Raw genomic sequence first — 7,138 nt, forward strand, 5'->3', positions numbered from 1 at the left:
TTGACTTACCTGTTTTCCTCACATCCTCTGTTGCGTTTAGAGTTTTATCAGTTCAGACAAGGCAGGGGCTCCCCCTTACTCTGTGCAAAAGAGAGGAGGGATGGAAAATCATATTCCTGAAGATAGGTATGCTTAGAAAGGGATTTTACCAGTCTGAGGAGGAACATCAGTTAGGAGGGTCAGAACATATACTTGCAGAGACCTTAGGTCTGTAAGAAAGTGGTGTCGGCTTTCTGCTGTGTAATAGTATCTAATGCCACAGGGGAGTAAACTCTTAACTGAGATGTCAGGCCCTGTGAAGATACAAGTCATATTGTTGGAAAGAAGGCAAGGAGAGAGAAGGATGATATCTGAAATGTCGGAGTGAAAGGCCTGAGAGCAGAATCTCTGCCAGGAGAGCAACGAGGTACGGCAGTTTTCCTCTGCTGGCCAGTAGCTTGTTCTCCCTCTCTCCCTCTTTCTCTCTCTCTTACATGCCACCTGATCATTACCTTAACCGGCAGACAGTTATGCTACTTTGCACTACTCTACTGTCAACAGTATCTGGGATATTAAGATTACCACAGTGCTTTTATGAACTAAATCTTGGAAACTGCAGTACGTCTCTATTACTGGAAGGTGCCTTGAACAGCTTCTAACAAAACGCTTTCAGAATCAGATAGTTAAGCAATATGGAAATGCATGTTTAAAGAGAAGCATTAGCAAGGTTTTTTGCTCAGTGCCCAGTTCTGCAAGATAGTAAAGGTGTCTAAGTACCCCGTGCTCCCTTCAGGTCATGGGAAGTTGAGGGTGCTCAGCACCTTTAAGCATCTGGCTTTAGCAGTCTGAATAGCACATTGCGTGATTTCTTCACACACTCGTTCGTTACATTACTGTGGGACTTGGACAGGGACACTTGTACAGAAGTTCCTGATGGCTTTTTTTTTGTCCTTAGAAAAGCACATTGAAGGTTCACAGTCCAATTCCTTGTGTGCGACAGGGTTTGAGGAACAGACGAGATAAAAATGCAGAGAATCCTACACAAAACAGGGATGAGGAGGAGAATGATAGAGGGATGAGAATAATATAGAGCAGTCACAGTGCACTCTCCAGGGCCTGGAAGAAAAATAAAAATAATCCTTGCTGCAGAGCAGCCTTTCCAGTAAGGAAGGTGGGTGCAGGAGCCTCTCTTTACCTGCTTGTTCTACCATTTATTGCTGCCTCCAGAGCAAAGCCACAGTATGATGAAGTTGAATATGGCTTTGCAGATGTCTTGGGATGACTTTCCTTGTTCATGAGACTGTATCAAGCTCAGATGCAAGCTAGAGCTACAGGAGAAAGAAATTGCATGAATAAAACTAAGGTCTGGTGAGAATAACGGGCTTGTCCAGAGGGGATTTTGTGGTGTTGGCATCGGTCCTGGCCATAACATTGTATGAATCTGTAGTTTCCTTGCCTTTGTACTAAGGTCCTATTTCTCTGTGGCTCAACAGATGTCATAGGCATGTTGGAAATATGTTTGAAAGGTGTCCAAGCACATCTGCAGGAGGCGTTCAAGGTAAGCTACGGTGATGGGCAATTTATCGACTACCTATTAGGATGAATTTACCACCTATCACAACACAGATGAATCACAGTCCAAAGCCCTTATAAGCTGTTTAGATGTGAATTCTTAGTATTAACCGTGAACAAAAAGTAGTCTCTGATATTTGTTTTTGAAACTGTTCATTTTAAAATAACATTAGCTTTTTTTACAAACCGTAATCCCCAGTCACAGACAGCTATTTGGTTTGGTTAAAATACTTTTCTGGACCATACCAGGATGCTTTGCCTTAGAGGGATTTTATTAGAGGATGATGTCTTTCTGGCATGGGTTAGATTAAGCATCAATTTAATGTCTGCCATATTCCCATCAGAAGGGTAGGAGGAGTGGAAGGAGCCCCTTAATCCATCTAAACTAATAATGCCTTTTTGGCCTTAAAGTCTAATGATCTAATTCAGTGCTTTGTCTTTGTGATCTGAGCACTTCAGCGAAGACATTTTTCTCTTGTAAAACCTTTTTGCCCACCTGGATGTCCTTGGGAAAGGCTTTAAAGCCCAGAGCTGCCACGTCAGATGAGAGCTGTGTATTGCATCACTGGCCTGTCCCAGATCCTTTTTGTGTCTGACTCTGACTTTTCCTGAGCGAGACATCCATCATGTTGCAGAGGATTCCCGGCTTCAGCATGTCAGACAGTGCCAGTTATAATTATAGCCACTAAGGTCCACACCAAAGGGGTTAAAAGGAGATGCTGTAAACTTGGACAACCTTGCTACTGTTTCTGAGGGCTAGATTTATTCTCTGGACTACTTCAGTCTCCCTCCAGAGAGTTCATTGTGTAAGTCAGTATGACAGATTTATCTATGCTCACAGAGATGGTGGCTGTTTTCTCACTAGGCAGGTGGAAGGAGAAAGCAGCATAAAGACAGCTGCCAGCTGAGGGGTCACAGTTGAACTCCTGCCATGGAAGGGTCGTAAATTATAAATCTTCCAAAGAGTTACAGCTTCTGCTCTTATTTCTATCTTGTCCTAAATTTCTCAGCTGCACTTCTATTTATTTTAGGCATGTCGTTATCGTCTGCAAAGGTCGCTGAGTTATTGCTGGGCAGAGTTTCACCCAAAGAGTACAGAGCGCAGCCCCTGGCCACTGATCACTGAGGTTTCACACCATGTATCTGAATTCTCCTGTTGTCCTCCCCACACCTGCACTGCATATATCTGATGCATCCAATTGCACTTGGTATCAACCCATGTTACTTTCACGGCCTTAGTTTATGTGCTGATTGGGAGTGTTATCAAAACCATCCCCAGCAGAATAAAGCCAGTTACTCAGTGGTAATTGGGGGATTAGGCCCTGTGCATATAATCCTGCATAGTGAAAAAATGTTCCTGCGTGATGCAGAGCTCTGAAATCTCATTGCTAGTAGTGGAAGGAAGCATGTAGGGGCTGGATTTCAACTGGTATAGATCAGTGTAGCTCCTTTGAGGAACTGGCACTCAGCACCTTGCCTGATTGTGCTCTTCAATCAGCAATTTTATATTTTTTTCCTGGTAGCATCTGTGCATATCCTTCAGTATTTACCACCTTTGAATACTTGCACGCCAAGTTTAGAATAGCCCTTCTAAACTTCTATGAATAGCAGCTGACCCACTGCTGCTCCAACTACCATCTATTCTTAGTGTAGCCAAATTCCCCACAAATTCTTTTAGGGCATGACTCTGCTTAAGTGCGTGTCATTGATACCATCTCCCTCCAACATTAGTCCTTCTACTGCTCTGTTTGCTATTTCCATTTGTATGATATACATGCTGTAGGCCCAGTTTAATTACTGCTTCTTCACTGGAGCAGTAGCGTGTGTACTCAGATGGACATTCATGAGCAGTTCTACTGGCATCAATGGAATAGTCATGTGCTTAAAGCTGAGCTGGTGCATGCAGGGTCAAGTCCTTTAGGGTCTGTAGCTTTTATGGACTGAGGTCACTGATTTTGCAATTTAATGTGGATTCCCTATATCTTTGGTAAGGGTTCTGTTTCCTAGAACTCTTTAAAAACTTCAGTTTAAAGGTAGAAATGCACATTGGGAATGGTACCAAGTACTGCAGCTGCAACAGGGGATTTGAGATACGCTGTGGGGAAGCATGGTGGCCACACAGCTCCTCAGGAATATTCCCTCGCAGGCACCCTTTCTGTCACAGGCTAACTTTGCAAAAAGCAGGTGGTGGAAAGGAAACCGGGCAAGCAAGAAGGAAGCAAAGACGACTGGCCTTTTTATTGCTAGTAAAATTTCCTTTACTGCCAAAAGGTCTTTGAAGCAAAAATACCAGCTTGCTGGGTGGCATCCACAACCTGAATTTAGCTTTAACCATATGGTAGCACAGTGTCAGATTTCTGCTGGCGCATACAGCTTCCCACCAAGTGCTTTCCAGGTTCTAAGCATCGCTGCAGTATTTCTTCCCCTCTCCCTTACACTTTGGGATACATCACGTTTGTTCCTGCAATTTTTTTTCAGTTTTCTGACATTCTACTTTCTTGATCACCAGCACTGGTATGATCTTTATTTCCTTAAGCATTTCTCTTTCTCCTCTGGGAAATTTACGTCTCTTTCTGGCATCTGTCCCCTTTCCTCTCTGCACACTCAGGCGAAGCATTCATTTCATTTTTTTTTTCCCCTTAAACAATGCCCTTACTACTTGTGTCAATAAATTACCCTTGCCATTTTTAAGAGGCCCTTCTGTCTCCTTCACTGCCCTCTCCTTCCGTATGTACTTTAAAAATGTCTTATTTATCTTAACCCCTGCTGTGATCTTGCTCTGTTCAATTCTCCATCTTTGCCTTTCTTATGATATTTTACACCAACTTTGCCCTCTGACCTTTATACTCCACTGCTGGACCCCATATTTTATACAGAATTATGTTCTTTTCTCAATTATAAATAATCCCATTGAATCACATGATTCACTGTAAGCACCTTTTTCAGTACTACTGTGCTTACTTGAGATTAATAGAAGTTAAGATCATCCATCTATGATTTTCTTAGAAGTTTGCAGGCTTAGTTTTTCTGCTTAGTCATTAATTGTAAATCTCATTACATTACAGATAATGTTATTTAGCAGCCTTCTGTTCAGACCTGAATCTGCAAGTCATCTGAACAGTGCTTTAATGTGCAAAGGAGGGTGTGTGATAATAGATTATCTTCTGTGCCTCAGATACTGAGAAAGTCTTTTCAAGACTAGAGGTGTCCCTTTTTTTCTTTATACAGTACCTGGAAGAGTAGGACTCTGACCCTGCAGGAAAGACTGAAGAACAACTGGAATGCAAAGAGTTATCAGGGATACCGTACTATAGTCTTATCTTCCACATAAGAAAGTGAATAGCTTTAACATCAAGTGCATGTGATAATTCACACTTATGATCTTATACTTCAAAAGGGTAGGGTTATCCAAGGGAGCAGAGGGAGACAGGAAAAAAGTCATCTGCCCAAGGTTGCTCAGATTTGGCACTATAATGTAACTCTGTGGAGTACCAGTTCAATGACCCAGTCTTTTGACCGAGGCAGTAAAGGAGCAGCTTCTGCAGCCAGTTTTCCAATTCTTTCCTCAGTTAAGCTTGCCATTTCTCCCTGTATGCTAAGCAAGCATCACTGGCTATCTTTCACAAGTGTACCTAGACGGTTTGTGTTTGCATATGCCCCACATGTAATATTCTCGAAAGCCAATGTCACCTGCCTGCTGAGCCTTTATGGGAAGAGTATTGGGTTATCCTATGTGAAATCCTTGTGACACACCTTTGCAGATGTTGTTTTGATTTTGAGCATTGCCCTTGAAGGTCTTGCTGCAGCAGGTGAACCTGTTCACATGCTAGCTTCTATGACTTCAAATGGATCATGTTCACAGACTGAGAAGGTTGCAGTAATAAAGTATGGGTGTCTCTAAAGACCTAGATTTGATATGTAGTTATCTTTTGCCTTTCGTCACAGACTCATTGTACCTTCTACTCTCTGGTTCATTTTTAAAACTGGGGTATATTTCTCTTCCTTAGAAAAGGACACAAGCTGCAAATGATTGAGAGGCTCAGATCCTGAGGTAAGGCAAAAGTGGATTAAAATGCTTTTCCCAAGTTTTCTCAAATTTTACAAATCTTATGTGAAATACCATTGTGGTGCATCGGTTGATCCAGTGGTTAGCCCTGATGGCAGGGGAATCCATGGATATTTTATCAGCTTTTAAGTGTAACAGTTCTCTCACAAAGAGATTTATATATGTTAAATCCCTTAATTCACAGTCAGAAAAGAAATGGCATCCAGAATGAACACACATGTTTTTGCCCTTTACATTTGAAGAAAACATGACAGTAGACTCTCTAGTCTAATTTTAACTAGACACTTGGTTTCAAAATGGGTCTCCCCTGATGCCTTCCAGCCGTGAGTCCTTCCGTGATGTAATATCTGTTACGCTGCAGCCATGGAGTCCAGACCCAAAGCTAGACATAGAGTGATGGCTACACCAGGCAATAAACAGCTGCTATTGCTTCAAAAGCTATACCAGGCAGAAAGTGCTGTGGAACAGAAGAGGGTAAGAATGGTTTTTCCCTGCAAATTTTTCTGCAAACTCTGCCTCATGTCTAAAAGAGACTTCTCGTATGTGTCTGATCAGGTGTAAACAATTTCAAAGTGCAACTGGGTCATTGTTGCTTTCTTACTGAAGTTTAGGCGCACACCCTGATCTGAGAGGTGTGCTGCTGTCTTGTATATAAAAACCTTTCTTTTTTTTTTTTTTTTTCTCCTGACAGTAATAATGAGGGAAACTTCCCACCCTTGTCCTGTGCATCCTGTGGTAACATTTTTTTAACATCCCTTCAATTTCCATATGGTTGGAGAGATGCCAAAACCGAATTCAATCTCTCAGAAATCTTTTTTTATCCTCTTTTTTTCATCTGCTTTGTGCTTCTCCCCAGCCCCTTCCCCACTCCTCCACATTAGGTAATTATAGAACAGACTCCATGGTGGGCATCCAGAGGACCATTTTAGATTAAATAAATAATTTCTTTTTTTTTTTTTCCCCCCACAAGAGAGTTTTAGAAATACTAGACAGATAAAAATCTACAAAGACCTTGCTTTCCTACCCCAAAATATAATTATTTACCCCTTCAGTTCACAATCAACAGGCTGATGTGGCTTTGCAGCTAAGCTGGAAGTAGCTGTAGTTGCTATTTTGTTGGAATAATATCAGATTTCTATGCTTTGCATAGCTGTCACCCAGTGATATGATAGGTCCATGATTTATTGACCTACTAAAAACACTTTCACTGACTTGTCATAATAAACTTTACTTAAAACATTAAAACATAAAACATCAACCAGCAGCTCAAACAGAGATGCCATACAAATACTTTCTAATTTAGTTAAGCTCTGGTGCAAATCCTGAAAATGAAGACCCCAGCACAACAGTTTTCTAGAATTTGTGATGCTAGGATCTGTTGTGTTAGGTAACAGGAATTGTAAATACAAATGCCTTGAAGTATGAAGTGCTGACAAGAAGCTTGGCTCATTCTCAAACCCTCATAATTTTTGAAGGTTTTGCAGAGACCACAAAGCTGAACCCAGCTGTAGCAATCACGAT

At 41.6% G+C, this 7,138-nt stretch overlaps 1 long non-coding RNA gene across 1 annotated transcript; it reads left to right on the forward strand.

Annotated features, from left to right (window-relative positions):
• The first annotated feature begins 1,485 nt into the window (after positions 1-1,485).
• Positions 1,486-6,081, forward strand: LOC128141080 (uncharacterized). The gene is made up of 3 exons (XR_008234890.1): positions 1,486-1,537; positions 5,559-5,602; positions 5,939-6,081. It is a non-coding gene; the product is annotated as an uncharacterized LOC128141080 (long non-coding RNA).
• The last annotated feature ends 1,057 nt before the right edge of the window (positions 6,082-7,138 follow it).

This window comes from Harpia harpyja, chromosome 4 (genome assembly GCF_026419915.1).
Source record: "Harpia harpyja isolate bHarHar1 chromosome 4, bHarHar1 primary haplotype, whole genome shotgun sequence".
In the NCBI taxonomy this organism is placed as follows: Eukaryota; Metazoa; Chordata; class Aves; order Accipitriformes; family Accipitridae; genus Harpia; species Harpia harpyja.